This window comes from Arvicanthis niloticus, chromosome 2 (genome assembly GCF_011762505.2).
Source record: "Arvicanthis niloticus isolate mArvNil1 chromosome 2, mArvNil1.pat.X, whole genome shotgun sequence".
NCBI classification, from domain to species: Eukaryota; Metazoa; Chordata; class Mammalia; order Rodentia; family Muridae; genus Arvicanthis; species Arvicanthis niloticus.
The window spans coordinates 64,531,580-64,545,634 of NC_047659.1; the positions used below are offsets into that span (position 1 = coordinate 64,531,580).

The 14,055-nt window shown below is 46.9% G+C and overlaps 1 protein-coding gene across 10 annotated transcripts in view; it reads left to right on the forward strand.

Annotated features, from left to right (window-relative positions):
• The first annotated feature begins 12,336 nt into the window (after positions 1–12,336).
• The window catches only part of Celf1 (CUGBP Elav-like family member 1), a 76,878-nt gene continuing 75,159 nt past the window's right edge, over positions 12,337–14,055 (forward strand). For 4 of the 10 annotated variants that reach the window (XM_034495178.2, XM_034495177.2, XM_034495181.2 and 1 more), the window contains exon 1: positions 12,339–12,523. The gene's annotated coding sequence lies outside the window, so the exon portion shown is untranslated. Of the gene's footprint in view, positions 12,524–14,055 lie in introns of all 10 variants that reach the window. The other 6 variants (XM_076929200.1, XM_076929201.1, XM_034495180.2 and 3 more) reach the window with 3 other exon arrangements.

A 14,055-nucleotide genomic window follows, 5' to 3' on the forward strand; every position in this document is an offset into this window, starting at 1 on the left:
GGCTAGCTTGAATTCTGATCCTCCTGCCTCCACCTCTCAAATGTTCTACCTCCCAAATGCGTGTGTGTGTGTGTGTGTGTGTGTGTGTGTGTGTGTGTGTGTGTGTGTAGAGCTCTGGCCAGCCTCTGGTGTCAGTCTTTGGGATGAGGTCTCTTACTGAAACCTAGAGGTCACTGATTAGCTACACTGGTTGGCCAGCAAAGTGCAGGGATCTGACTGGTTTTGCCTTCCTAGTCTTGGGCTTGCTGGGCCTTTGAAGTGGATCCTGGGGACTGGATTCTGGCAGGCGTGGCCTCCCAGCTGACACTTTATCCACAGAACTACTATTTCAGCTTCTAACTCTTTTTTTTTTTTTTTTTTTTTTTTTTTTTTTTTTTTTTTTTTTTTTTTTTTTGAGACAGTCTCACTATGTACCCTAGGTTAGCCTGAAACTCATTATGTAGCCCAGACTGGCTAAAACTCACAGAGATTCATCTGCCTTTGCCTCTCAAGGGCTACGACTATAATTTCATGCCACCTTGCCTGGCTCAGCCCCTTACTCTTTATATTGATGCTGTTGGGGGGACTCCTCAGCTACAGAGATTTCATTAGTTTCCATTTTGTACTAAGCTAAATTCCCAGGAACAATTTTGGCTCAAATGTCTGGATGAGCCAGAGTCACAGTATCCTGCTCTACACTTCAACTTCACTGGCTGGCTCCCAGCCAAGACCAAGACCTCAGCTGCCATGAGCTTTGATAGGCTGGCCTCAATGCAGGCCAAGCTATCAAGTAAACCACCTGAGACACTTGATATGCAGGAGACCACCTAAAATATCAAGTATGAAATACCCAGTGTATGCGTTAACCTGATTGGATAGCCTCTACCCCACCTCGTCTGTGTTTTTTTTTTTTTGACTTAAAAAGTTGTTCTGTTTTGCCCCTGACTGACACAGCTTGGATCCTAGACCCAGCAGTCTCCCTGATATATCAGCATTTGAATAAAGAAACCTTTTGCTAGCTCAAACCTGGTTTTCATTGTTACTCCCAAATTCTCGGACCCTAACATGTGGGATCCACTATTTCGAGCCCCAGGACCAGCCATTTGAACTCGGTCATCAGAGTAGCTTCCAGAAGTGAGTACTGGGAATTTCTGAATTGTTGGCACCTGTTCTGTGACCCAAGAAAGGAAAATCCAGACGCAGTATTGTTCCTGTGGTCGAAGGGGGAGACAAGAGGAAAGTGGCTGAGACTACTGGCAGTTTGGCTGAGCCTCAGACCCTGCAGGCTCCACTTGGAGAAGTCTGAGAGAGCTAGTCTGTCAGTTCTCTGGGAGGGAGTGACTGAGACAGCTGGTAGCCTGTTGACTCCCTCAGAGGGCATGGCTGAGACTCAGGCCACAGGCTCCTCTTGGGAGAGCGACTGAGACATTCTGCTCTGAGGACACACTTGTCTTACTAATAAGCTACTCTGTACCCTTTTCATCTACTTCCCCGGCGTCTTTGTTTAATGCAGGCCATAAGTCCGTTCATTGTTGTCAAATCTGTTTGGTTATACCTTGCTGTTTGTTCTTTGGTCTTGTACTGTACTTTGACATTGTATGACAGCCACCATCTATTGATCCTGGCTTATCCCTCTTGCTCTTCAGCGTTTCAAAAGAAAGCCCAGGAATCCCGAGACTCTGTCTTCCCTGGGAAACTCCGTACCCTCTGCCAACTTGAATGGCCAGCCCTTGGCTTGGATTGGCCCCGAAAGGCATCTTTAACTTATTTGTTTCCATTGCGGTCCGAGCCAAGATCGCCGGGACGCCCAGGCCACCCAGACCATATATCCTATATTGTGGTCTGGGTCCTCCTCTCTGAGGGATCTCTGAAACGGCTCCTCTCTCACCTCCAGGGCCAACAGGAGACGCCCCCTACTCTCTACCTTGTCAAGTCTCCATCACCAGTCCCACCCCCACTTTGAGAACGAAGCCCTGCTGCTCCTTTACCTTTGGCAAGGGACTCCACCCCCTCCCCCTCCCACTGGCCCACTTTACCCCAAAATTCCTAGGACGAGGACGCTGCTATAACAATTCTCTCGCTGAGGGCGCTGCTAGAGCCCCCAAATTTTCCTCCTGCAATCTGTTCCTCTCTTTCCCCTCACACCCATTCTGGCTCAACTAATGAGCTGGATGCAGGCCCTGCAGAGCTTGCTGTTCTTTTCCTCCGCCAGGCTCCCCAGGTGCAGGGAGGAGGCTAGGATGAGGGCGGTGGTGGTGGTGGTGGTGGTGGTAAGGAGACCCCTATTGGGTTTATATTCCTTTTAGGACTAATGGCAAATATAACTTGAAAAATCAGACCCCCCCCCTTCTCTGCGAAGCCCTAAAGCACGATTTCTCTTTGGGAAACAATTTTTTCATACCCACCAGCCCACCTAGGATGATTGTTAACAATTGTTATGGACTCTATTTACATATGAAGAGAGAAAGGGTCCTGAGAGAGGCCAGGAAACTGGTGCCTGGACAAAAATGGACGTCCATCACCCTTCCCGTGGTCATAGAGGCAGTCTTCCCATTTCTTCGGACAAACTGGAACTCCAATTCTGATGAAGGTAAGGAGTCCCTGAGGATCTATAGCCAGACTCTACTGGGTGGTCTCCAGACTGCTACAAAGTACCCCACAAATTTATCTAAGATTAGCTAGGAAATGCAGGGACCAAGGGAGTTCCTGACAGCCTTTCTGGAGCTATTGATGGATGCCCCTGGCACTTACTTGCCCATCGATCCAGAGGCAGAAGAAAACAGGAGAGCTATTAATATTGCTTGTATAACTCAGTCAGCTCCAGATATTAGAAACTCCAGAGAATGGAGGGTTTTGAAGGCTAGTTGAGATCCCTACCAAAGTATCTAACAACAGGGAGGATCAGGAGGACAGACAGGCTAGAAAAACTGCCAAAGTCATGATGACAGCCATTAATGAGGATGGCAGCCAGAGACCTTGGCTGAGGAAGGTCGAGGGGGAATTGGTCTATGTGCTCCCAAAAGCAAAGAAGGGAGGAGCTACCTCTCTAACAAGACCAATGTGCTTATTGCAAAGAATTTGGATATTGGCATAAATACTGCCCCAACTGGGAAAGGGAGAAACCCAAATCTAGGGTTCTCCACCTCCAGAGGGACTGAGAGTGTCAGCACTTGATTTCCCTCCCCAAGCCCAGGGTAATCTTAAGAGTGGAGGGAAAAGGCTGGAGAGATGGCTCAGCAGTTAAGAGCACTGACTGCTCTTCCACAAGTCCTGTGTTCAAGTCTCAGCAACCACATACTGGCTCACAACCATCTGAAATGGGAATCTGATGCCCTCTTCTGGTGTGTCTGAAGACAGTGACACTGACAGTGTACAGTGTACTCACATGCATGAAGTAAATAAATAAATCTTAAAAAAAAAAAAAAAAGAGTGGAGGGAAAGCCAGTTAGCCTCTTGATTGATATTGAGGCTGAACTATCAGACTTACTAAAATCAGGTGGGCTGCTGACCCCCCAACAGAGTTTAATACAAGGGCCCACAGGTACTAAATCATTCCCATGGACTACTGCCAGGGAGGAGGACCTGGGGAAGTCATTCATGGTGATCCCTGAACACCCTTACTCCCTTTTGGGTCCAGACTAAGGGCTCAAATAATCTTCTAAGAAAGTGAGGTTGCTATAGACTTTCCTCAGGAGGGGAACAACAATCCAAGCCCAGGCATAATCTTACCTCTGGAGGAAGAATACCTCCTTAATCCTGAGGTCAGAACAAAGAACAGCAAAGAAAGTTCACTGTTAACAGAATTACAGTCTAAATTCCCACAAGTCTGGGCTGAAAACAAGCTACTAGGTCTAGCACATCTAGCCCCAGTGGTTGTACAAATAATACTAGAGGCTGAACCATTTGGGTCAGACAGTATCAAATGTCTCTACAAGCTCCAGGAGGTATAAAAATTCATATCAACTGCCTCAGAAATGCAGGAATCTTAATTCCCCACCAATCTCCTTGGAATACCCTACCCCCTTCTGCCAGTGTGAAAGCCTGGAACCAAAGACTTCAGACCAATCTAGGATATAAGGGAGAAAAAAAATTGAAGATATTCACTCAATTGTGACTAACGTTTATATCCTGTTTAGCCCTGAGAAACAGGTCTATACTGTCTTGGACCTAAAAGATACTTTCTTCAGCATCACGTTGGCCAAATAAAAAGCCAGCCCCTGTTTGTTTGAATGGAATAACCTGGACACCGGATTTAATGGCCAATTGACATGGGCACACCTACCATAAGGGTTTAAGAATTCCCCAACCCGCCGGGCAGTGGTGGCGCATGCCTTTAATCCCAACACTTGGGAGGCAGAGGCAGGCGGATTTCTGAGTTCGCAGGCCAGCCTGGTCTACAGAGTGAATTTCAGGACAGCCAAGGACTACACAGAGAAACCCTGTCTCGAAAAAACAAAAACAAAAACAAAAACAAAAACAAAAAAACCCAAAAAACCAACCAAACAAACAAAAAAACCCGAATTCCCCAACCCTTTTTGATGACGCCTTGCACATGGACCTGGGTGAGTACCCTTTTGGCTCTCCCCAGGTCACACTTCTACAATACGTAGAAGATTTACTGATAGCAGCAGACTTTGGAGTATCAAGTATCCTCTAAGAAAGATGAATTTATGCACCAGAAGAGCCATGTATTTGAGCTTCAACCTCAACAAAGGTGTGAGATCTTTGTCTCTCAAAAGCAAGCTATCCTAGGATCAATACAACCCTCAAAAAAAGGCAGATCTGCGAATTTTGGGGAACTGCAGGTTACTGCCAGCTGTGGATCCCTGGGTTTGCAGAGATGGCCAAGCCCCTCTGTGAAGCTACCTAGGGCCCTTAAGGTAGGTCCCCATAGACTGAGACAGATGAAAAAACTTTTTAAGATAGTAAACAGGTCCTCCTCTCAATTCCCTCATTGGCGCTGACAGATATTTCTAAACCCTTTCATTTGTTCATGGATAAAAAGAAAAGGATTGCAAAGGAGGTGTTGATTCAGAGACTTGGGCCCTGGCATCATCCAATGACATTCCTATCAAAGAAGTTGGACCCTGTGGCTGCTGGATGGCCAGCAGGCCTGAGAATCATAGCTGCCACAGCTTTTCTAACAAGACTCAGCTCAATTGACTTTGGGTCAACATTTGATTATTAGTGCCCTTCATGCTGTGGTGAGCCTGAAAAAAAAAAAAAAAAAAAGCCCACCTGATAGATGGCTGACTAATGCCTGGTTAACCCATTACCTTGCTCTTCTACTAAACCAGCCTAAAATAATCTTTGCCTGGCCTGCAACTCTCAACACAGCTTCTTTGCTGTCTGAAAAGATGGGAGAGCCCCTCTGACTGCTTAGAGGTGATATCACGTTTCCAAAGTATATGACCAGATTTAACAGGCAACTCACTGGTCTCCCTGGACTTGGAGATGCACACTGATGGCAGCAGTTCCATGAAAAATGGGGAAAAGGCCGGCTGGGGTAGCCATAGTTATCCTGGAGGGAACCCTTTGGGCCAAGGCCCTTTCCCCTGGAACTTCTGCCCAGAGGGCTGAGCTGATTGCTCTCACCATGACCCTTGAACTGGACAGGGGAAAGAGAGTAAACATCTACACTGATATCCACTATGTCTTTGCCAGTCTCCATGTACACAGGACGATTTACAAGGATAGGAGGCTCCTTACCACAGAGGGAAAGACTATCAAAAACAAACAAGACATCCTCAACCTATTAAAAGCTGTCTGGGATCCCAAACAAGTCGCCATGATATATTGCCCTGAACACCAAAAAGGAGACTCTACAGAGGCCATAGGAAATCAAAGATCCAACTAAGCTGCCAAGGAGGCAGCCCAAAAGTCATCTGACACCACAATGGTTCTGCTGCCAGTTCCCACCCTTCTAGGGATCCCACCTACTCACCTGAGGATGATGACTTCATCCAGAAATTGTACCATGCTTCCACCAAGAAAGGATGGTGGTTCATGGCTGACAACTGCATAATCCTGCCCCAAACCTTGGGGAGGGGTTTGGTCAATCAACTGCATGAGGGATCACATCTCAGTAGAACTAAGCTAGCCACCTTCCATCCTAAATTATATCTCATGCCCTCCTTAAATCCCTTTCTCCAAGACATTGTTTTCAGATAGCCAGCCTGTCAGGCCACCAGTCTAGCTCCCAGACCATGACAAGTGTGGGGAGCCGACAGAAGGCAGCTATCATCCTTGTAGCCATCTTGAGCCATATACCCTGATAAGAGATTTGATTACAACAGCCTACAACAGCTGAGCACACTCTGATAACATCTCGTTTTAGATACCCAGGATCTTCCCTTGGGTGTGTGAGACTTAGAGATCAGATTTAGAGCCAAGACTTAAGGATGTGACTTAGAGGCGTGGCTTAGAAGTGAGACATATAAAAGGCAAGAGGCAGACAGAAGAGTTCAGAACAACTTGGAGGAAGAACTTGGAAGCAGTAGTAGGCACTTGAGACTTGGAAAGAGTACAACCTGGAGTAGGAATTAGGCATGAGGTAGAAGACACTTGTTGGACTAGAGAACTCGGAAGATGATTATTAGGTATTAGGCATTAGGACAGTACAACTTGGAGTTAGTTATTAGACATTAGGCACCTGGCACTTGGAGAGAAGAAGAGAGACTGAAGAATAAACAGGATTGAATCACACTCTGGTCTCCATTCCTCGCATCCATCCTCACTCTATCTCTTGCTGAACCCTGACCCGCAGACCTGAGCAGCTTGGGGGGCAGCACAGGCTCTAACAACTTAGCCCCCAAAGGCTTTTGGCAGTGCGGGTTCCAACATTGACAGAATGGTCCAAGACATTTTGGTCCCCAAACTTGGGGTAGTGCAGTTCTCAACATTTCTGGTCCCCAAGTGTGGGGCAGCTCAGGCCACAACAGACAAGGACTTGGAAGAAGGGTGAGAGGCAAAGTATCAGGGATTTTTTTTTTTTTTTTTTTTTTTTTTTTTTTTTTTTTTTTTTTTGGTTTGTGTTTGAAATAGACTTCACTGAGATAAGACGTTATAGATACAAGTATTTGCTAATACTAGTAGATACTTTCTCTGGATTGTCGGAGGAGTTTCCAACAAAGAGGGAGACTGCCTCGCTGGTAGCAAAGAAATTCTTAGAGGAGGTCATCTCCAGGTTTGGGATGCCTACAGCTCTAGGCTCAGACATCGGGAGAGTCTTTGTGTGGTTCAGGATCTGTCAAAAATACTGGGATTAGCCAGGCAGTGGTGGCGCACATCTTTAATTCCAGCACTTGGGAGGCAGAGGCAGGCGGATTTCTGAGTTCGAGGCCAGCCTGGTCTACAGAGTGAGTTCCAGGACAGCCAGGGCTACACAGAGAAACCCTGTCTCAAAAAACAAAACAAAAACAAAACAAAACAAAACAAAACCTGGGATCAATTGGAAACTCCATTGTGCATCACACACACACACACACACACACACACACACACACACACACACGCACACACGCACGTGCGCGCACAGGACAGGTAGAAAAGATGAATCAAACCTTAAAGGAGAACTTAACCAAATTAACTCTAGAGAGTGAAGAGTGGCAAGGACTTTCCCTTTGTCTTTTTTAGGGTTAGGAATACCCCACACACTCAGGGACTGCCCCTTATGAGATTATGTTTGGTAAACCATTTTCTCTGTCCTAAGTTCAAATCAGAGATGTTGACTGAGTTTCTAATTTTGCTTTGCTTAAGTCAATGCAGGCCCTACAGCACACCTAGGATGGACTGTTCCCTGACTATGACACCTATATGAACTACCTCTTTTAAAGCCACACAACCACAAACCAAGGACCTTGTCTGCCTTCCTTCCCACATGAACATTTTTTTTTTCAGAGACAAAGGCAGTTAGGTAAAACTCAGCTGGGAGGGAGGAACCCAATCAGGATCACCATCTTAAATGGTCAGTCTGCTTCCTGGGCGGAGAGGATGAACCTAGGGCCTCAGATTATATATACGGGCTGGGATCAGGGCACACTGGTCACTTTCTAAAAGTTCCCAATCCAGATGGAAAAGTGCCAACCCCCATCGTGCCTAATAAAATTATCAACCCAGGCTGGGACAAGGGACAGGAAAACACCCCAGTGGGAACAATGGCTCCATCTCCCACATCAGGAGGGAGGCCTGTTTTGCGGGGAGTGATCCTGGACTCACCAGATCAGTATATACCTGGCTCATTCTTGTCTTTGAGATACATTTTTGGACTCCTGAACTCATCTTTCCCTCACTTGACAGAGGACTGTTGGTTATGTCTGGACCTTAGCCCTCCTTGCTATACCAGAGTTGGCCTCCTGGCAAACTTTGGGACAGGGGCTAGAGCTATCAAAAATCTATCCCTCATAAATATTCAAAAGAACTACCCCAGGTGTTGCCCCTGCCATGAGGCACAAACTACTCTCGGGAATACTTGGGGACAGGGACCCTGTTTTTACTCTATCAATGTTTTTACAACATTGTAACAAAACCTATGAGTTGTTGAGGCAGGGGACAGGGGACTCTCTCTACTTCCTGGTTCCACCCTGAAGGTTCTAGTTTGCCTGGTCCTCTGGCCTCATCCCTTGCCTCAACCTGGAAATTCTTTCTGAATCACTTATCATCTGTCTTCTGGCTGAACTCCTTCCCCCTAGGTTTACTATTATTCAGGTGTGGGTGGGTGAGAGCACCTCAGCCTTTGTTCCCACCACTGGAGATCCCAGACAGTCCTCATCCTGATTCCCATGCTCCTGGATCTTGGGATAACTGGCAGTCCTGGAATTGGGACAGCTTCCCTTATCACAGGTGACCAAAACTAAAAGACCCTGGGGAATCAGATCGACAGGGACTTAGCCACCTTAGAAAAAGAAATCTCTCAACCACCAGGCCTCCTCCCTAGACTCACTGGTATAAGTGGTCTTTCAAAACAGGAGGAGCTTTGACCTACTCTTTATGTAATGAGGAGGCCCTGGTGTAGCTCTAGGGGAGCAATGTTGTTTCTATGCCAGTCATGCCAGAATAGTTATGGAGAGCCTAAGCTTGGTGAGACAGGTTGAAAGAGAGGGAATAGGCTAGATTGGCTAAATAAAGGATGGTTGGAGTCCCTCTTCAACTGGTCACCCTGGGTCTTTAGTAACCAGGTTTGATAGGCCTTCTGGTATTTACTCTGTTGATAATGCTATGCACCCTGTTAAGTAAGACCTAGGTAAAATGTTAAGGCCTAGGTAACTGTTACCTAGCTAGCCTGCCATTATAAGGAAACTTTCTCATAAGTTTCTGCTGTTACTAGGAAACTTCCTCATGCCCAAGTTGATTACATAGTCCGTTATATTCTGTGCCCTTGGAAACCGACCACAATAGGAGTCACAACTGCTTTGTATAGTTACCCAGAATAAACTTGGACCCGAACAATTACCCAGCATTACTTCCTGCACCTATTTATAAACTTTTATGGTATTTGCCCTTATAAGCTTGCCCCTGGGATGGACCCTAACATAAGAGAAATCCCCACTAATATAAGAAACTATTTGGAATAAGACTTCCATTTTGAGTAGGGGTTGAGTAAAGTTTAAGTTCTCAAGACCTCCCTAGAACTGACATCCTATTTTTTAGAAAGAGACATGTATGTGGGTAACGGCAAGTTAAGACATGAATGTTAGACAAGGCAAGTCCCCTGCCACAGTTGAATACTCCAACCAATGGGAACAGGATAAGAGTAACAAAGACATGTTCCTAAGGAAACCTCTATCCCTAAATCCTGATTGGTAGAATAACTTGGCACAAATGTTTGTATATCTCAGGCTTAAAAGGCCTTGTAGGACCTTAACTTGGAGTCACTGTTCAGCTCCTGAATCGTGTCCCTGGTCGATCAGTCCTGGGGTGTGGCTTTTTTTTTTTTTTTTTTTTTTTTTTTTTTTTTTTTTGAGACAGGGTTTCTCTGTATAGCCCTGGCTGTCCTGGAACTCACTCTGTAGACCAGGCTGGCCTCGAACTCAGAAATCCGTCTGCCTCTGCCTCCCAAGTGCTGGGATTAAAGGTGTGCACCACCGCTGCCTGGCTGGGGTGTGACATTCAATAAATTATCCTTAGATGACTGAGATTGGTGTCTGATTTGTGCAGTGATGATTCCCAAATCCCAACACACTTTTTGCCTATTAAATTTCATTTCCCACTTTCTGGGAGATAGGATAAATATTGTTAAGCTCATGGTCCCAAGGACCCAATGTAACCCCTTATATACTACACTGACCAAGAATTATGACATCAAAGATTTGATGCATTACTAGAAAGAGGGGGGAATGTTGGTGACCTCCATAGCTACAGAGATTCTATCTTGTATATTGTTTTCATTTTGTACTAAGCTAAATTCCCAGGAACAATTTTGGCTCAAATGTCTGGATGAGCCAGAGTCACAGTATCCTGCTCTACACTTCACTGGCTGGCTCCCAGCCAAGACCAAGACCTCAGCTGCCATGAGCTTTGATAGGCTGGCCTCAATCCAGGCTAAGCTATCAAGTAAACCACCTGAGACACTTGATATGCAGGAGACCACCTAAAATACCAAGTATGAAATACCCAGTGTATGCGTTAACCTGATTGGATAGCCTCTACCCCACCTCATCTGTGGTTTTTTTGTCTTAAAAAGTTGTTCTGTTTTGCCCCTGACTGACACAGTTTGGATCCTGGACCCAGAAGTCTCCCTGATATATCAGCCTTTGAATAAAGAAACCTTTTGCGTGCTCAAACTTGGTTTTCATAGTAGATTATTCCCAAATTCTCAGATCCTAACAACGCAAACATCATTTTCATCATTATTCCCTCCTATGAAATAAATTCTCTGTAGTAACCCTAACTCCTAACGACTCTTAGAAATCTTCCATTGCCAGCAAGACTAACCTTTTCTCCTAACAGATTTTTTTGCCCGAGAGTCATATTCAAGAACTAGTTAAAAATATCATTGTTCCATCTTTCATAACCACTCTCGTTTTCTCTAACCTATTCATCTATATGCAGCTAATTCATGTTACATTTCTAACTCCATTCTCATCAATCAACATTATGAAGACAAAAAAGCAATTTGAAAATTGGAAAGAACAAGCCAGGTGTGGTGGTACATGCCTTTAATCCCAGCATTCAGGGAAGGCTGGGGCAGGCAGATCTCCCAGTCTGAGGCCAGTCTTAGTAACAGAGTGAGTTCTAAGACAGCCAGGGCTACACAGAGAAACTCTGTCTCAAAAAAAACCGTACAATTGGATCATTTGATAATGTACAACCTAGGGGCTAATTGTTTTGCTCTATGTTATTGTTTGTGCCTCCAACACATGGGAAAACCCTTGACTGCTGCTTGGGGTGGGAGTGGGGGGCTGCCTGTGAGTGTGGTAAGGTAGAGTATAATCAGCACTTGTGGGTATAATTTCTTTTGCTCTAGGAAGCTAAGTGATAAAGAGAAATAATTGCCAACCCATGAGTAATCTGTAAATTGATGGAGCCCCTACCTCCCAGAACTAAGTTTTGTTTCTCAATCTGCATTTCATTGTCTCACATTTCACTGTCTAGACTTTGTAGAATAAACAACACACTTAATGTGTGAATCCATTTAGACCCAGGGTAGGAATACTGAATCCTAAAATGGGGGTGGAATCTTAAATTTTTTTTTTTACTGTTAATTTTTTTCTTAAGGAGAGTAGGTTTGGACTGGGTAGTCTCTTAATAGAATACTTAAGAGTTTCCTGGTGCCGCAGGGATTTTTGCCAGATTGCGCACACATGCACTTGATCATCATCTATGTACAAGGCACTTCCCTAACTCTGAAAGCTTGCAACACACGTTCCACGAGAAGGAAGGCCTAGATGCAGTTGTCTGTATGCTAGTGTGCAAAAAGAAGGGTGTGCCCTGTGTCCAGTGTTAGCCAAGCACCATTCATTCATTCATCACTCATTCATTCATTCATTCATTCATTCATTCGATATTTATTATGTGTACTTTCATTGCCAAGCTGCGTTGCTTGTCCATTAGAGGTCCAGCATGTGCGGTGCGCAGAGGCAAGAACTTCAGATTCCCAGGCCGGGGTCTTCCCTCTAGTACAGCTCTGAGACAAAGAGATGCACCCCTGCAGCTCCCAGAGCTGAGGGCTCCGCCCGCGGCCCCCAGGGTTTCAAAGCGGCTGCTCCTCCACTTCCCGGCCGGAGGGGGCGCTGCAGCGCCGGCACTCGGCCCGCCCCTGCGCGGCGCTCAGCTCGGATCCGCGCTGGCGGGCGGCGCCGCGGTGGTACGTTCCCCTTAGCCGCCCGCCCCCTCCTCCGCGGCCCTCCCCGCCGGTGGTAGGTGCCGGAAGTGCCGCCATTTTGGGGTGTTCTGCTCTGGCGGCGGCGGCAGCGGCAGAGGCGGCGGCGGCGGCGGCGGCGGGACGCGGAGGCTCCCCCGGGATTCAGCCTCAGCAGCGAGGCAGCGGCGGCTGCGGAGACGCAGGCAGCAGCTGAGGCAGCGGCAGGCTCAGGTGCAGCCGCTGGTGAGTGCGGCGGCCGCAGGATAACGGGCCGCGGGATGGAGGGAGGGAAGAGGGAGGCTGGAGGGAGGCGCCGCGGGGCGGGTCCGGTTCGGGCGGCTACGGGTCACAGGGCCCTCCGGGCGCGGTTGCTCCCGGTTCCCCGCACCCCGGGGACAAGGCCGCGGACTGCTCGGAACTCGGGGCTCATTCGCGTCCGCCTGGCGCGTGCCCCTGCTCCCAGGGAGACCCGCCCTCCTCGTGGCCTTGCCCCGGCTCCCTTGCCCTTTGCCTTCACTCTCCAGGCCCCGAGGGCTTGGTTCCTGCACCGCACCCGAGTCCTCCTCTTTGGGTCCGCTGTGCGAGATCCCAGCTGTCTGCCCGAGATGCCGCTTCCCTGACCCTGTCGCCCCACGTGTACTTCGTGCCCACCCCTGGGGGTGTCCCAGATTCCCGCCCCTAGAAGGCAGCGCTTCTCTCGAGCCTCCCGAGCTCTTCCAGTTCTCGCTTTGGGTCCGCCTTGGCTCGCCCTACCCCCCACATCAGGTGCTCACCCAGTCAAGGCCTAGTAGCAGGGCTCGAATCTCACCCAGGAGCGCGGACAGCTCTTGAATGTGCTTTCTTTGCTAGGTACCAGGCTTTTGGATTTAAAGTCGTTGGTGTCTCGGTTGTGGTGGTTCTGGCAGGGTGTTGTTTTAATTCTCTCAGACCATTGCATATGCTTTTAAGGAGCTTCTCATTGGTTTAGAGACTGATGACCGGGTGAAAGTGTGAGATTTTGGTCAGAGCTTGTTTTAGCAGAACAATCTCTTTCTGGTTCTCAGAGTTAATGCTGTATAAAAGCTGTTGCACAGTTTTAAAGAGCATAGAGTCTGTTCATAAGGTCTGCATTGTTAGAGGTTACAAACACCCTTTGCACACTTAAAAGGAACTTAACCTTTAAAAGGTCTCTTCTCTGTCTTCGATTCTCTGAGTTGAAGAGGTTTTAATTGTACTTTTTCACTTTTTCCACAGTTTGTTTGTTTTTAAATCCTTAGAATGACGGTGTCTTCAGATGGAATTGCTTAGAGTTCCTTTTGGTTTTGGCATTAACAAATGTACTTGGAAAATCATGGAGGTTAGAATGGACAAACTGCAACTACATTGATTTTTTTCCCCGCTATATACTAGTTTTTATATTAATAGTTTTATTGACTGAGAATGTGGCTTCTGATTGTGACCTAGGGAGGATTGAAACCGTGCTTATGGGTAAACCAAAGCTGGAACTTTCAGCTGTTACTTTAGCCATCAAGCTTATGGGTCCTCTGGTTCCTTCTCCACCACCTGTTTCTCTTAAGAATGGCTCTTGGCTCCAGAGCAGAGGTCTCCATTCTCTCATCATTTTTACCCTTTGGGTTTTCTTTTCTCAAGGATCCATTAGCAGGAGGGGCTGTTGCAGATGGTTGAAACGTTTTTGGTTTTTTTGTTTTGTTTTGTTTTGTTTTTGTTTTTGTTTTTCTCCAGTGCCTTGGCTTCCTCACAAAGGAAAGTGACTTATTTGCCCAAGGTTATTAGAG